The sequence below is a fragment of the Gavialis gangeticus genome, unplaced genomic scaffold, assembly GCF_001723915.1.
Source record: "Gavialis gangeticus isolate Ggan-Ray unplaced genomic scaffold, GavGan_comp1, whole genome shotgun sequence".
Classification (NCBI taxonomy): Eukaryota; Metazoa; Chordata; order Crocodylia; family Gavialidae; genus Gavialis; species Gavialis gangeticus.
In genome coordinates, this window is record NW_017729028.1 from 11,726,998 (window position 1) to 11,729,095 (window position 2,098).

Consider the following 2,098-nt stretch of genomic DNA (forward strand, 5'->3'; position numbering starts at 1 on the left):
GAGAGCAGCTGGCTATGCAAGTAAAACCATTCATTTCTGAAAACATTCCTTCTCCGATTCCCCTATTACTTTTTAGCCGCTTCTGACCCGAGTGGTTGCAGTTACGTAATTTTGCTTTTAGTGTTCTTCATATAACCTGCCAAAAAAAGTAATATTCATTTGACCACAGTGTTCATGTTTAAAACTCCCTTTTTTCCACCTTTCTTGTTCGATATTATGCTGGACTTGCTACCCTCTAGTGGTGACTATTGGGATTAGTTTAACATCAGCCAAGTGTGTCCATCCTCCGTCCTCTCCCCGCCCCACCTGTGAATTTTGTTCCTATTAACCTCCCCCAGATGTCTGTACTTAGTCTCAGTGTTGGGGCAGAAGAACTAACAAAGGGTTCTCTTGATGGAGCAGTGTACCTCACTGCCCATGTTACTTCACTTATCACAAATAATTGCCTTACTAGACTGAATTATTTGCATTACAGTTTGGTAGCAAATGTGACAGATAAGAGGAAGATAAAGGAGTTCTGGGACTCAGGGTGAAGTATTTGTAGTAACACTGTTACACTGTTCTCTATATAGAAATTGTAACCTGGAATCTGAGGTGAAAATTTATACTCTAACAAGAAATGTGAATATAAGAAGGTATTTTACATATCATCAAGATGCCCTTAAAGTCTAGGTTAATATAGCTTCTGTGTACAGTTGGTTTCAGAAGAATGTATAATATTAACAGCAGTAGCATAACTGAGGGAGGGGACCCAGGACAGCATCTCTGGGTACTGCCTTTGTAAGGGGATGCAAAAATAGCTGCTGCTGCAGCATCAGCACACCATACCACCACTACCAGGGTGATGACAACAAGCACTGTCCCTTACACTGTGGCTGCATTGGGCCTGGAGCTACCCTGCTATACTTTGATTAATATTCTTGTGATATTATCTGAACCTTTCTGTTTACATACTTGAATCGACTCTCTTTAAATACTAGGAAGAGAACATTCAGGTAACCAGTTCTTGGTAACAGTATTACATAGAACATTTTATACTTGTACTAAGTGCAGGAAATTAAACTATAAGAGGCACCACTTTCAGGGTTTTTATCTTCACATGGATGTCATAGTCTGAAACAATTGGCTAATTCAGTGTGATATATCTATATATACCATCTTAGTTCAGACTCAGTATCTTAGAATTATACAATCATAGAAAGTTAGGGTTGGAAGGGACCTCAGGAGGTCATCTAGTCCAACCCCTGCTCAAAGCAGGACCATCCCCAACTAGATCATCAAGGCAACAAGGGCACACTGCAGGCTCATATTCATCTTATTGTCCATTGTAATCCCCAGGTTCTTTTCTACAGAGCTGCTGCCCAGCCAGTCACCTCCAGCTTGTACTGGTGCATTAGACAGTTCCATCCTAAGTGCAGGACTTTGCACTTGTCCTTGCTAGATCTCATGAGATTTTTTTGGCCCAATCCTTCAATTTGTCTAGGTCATTCTGAATCCTAGCCCTACCCTCCAGTGTATCTACTACTCCCCTCAGCTTGGTGTCATCTGCAGACTTGCTGAGGATGCACTCTGTGCCATCTTCCAGGTTGTTTATGAAGACATCAAACAAAACCAACCCCAAGACCGACCCCTGGGGCACTCCACTTGATAGTGGTTGCTAACTAAACACTGAGCCATTGATTACTACTCTCTGAGCCCAATACTCTAGTCAGTTTTCTGTCCACGTTCCAGTCCATTCATGCACCCCATACATCCTTAGCTTGCCTGAGTATGTAGTAAAGTCTCCTGTCCTAAAGCCGCATTCATTTGAGTCTTTCTGGTGTGTGTGTACTAGAGTTAAGATGCAAACACCACTCACTGCTGTTCAGGCTTTCCTGTTGCATTTTGTGATTCCACTTAGCTGAATTTCTATCCCACAGAGCAAAGGGAGTCATTGATTTCATTGTCCTGAACTACTTTTATTTTTTGTGGCTTGTGGATGTTGGTTATTCTGTACTAGTTTATCATGATCTCCTGGTTACCATAGCAACCAAGAGCCTACCCTGGATAATCTCTGGTTCTAAACACTTGCTACTGCTCACAGAGAACTGACACATAC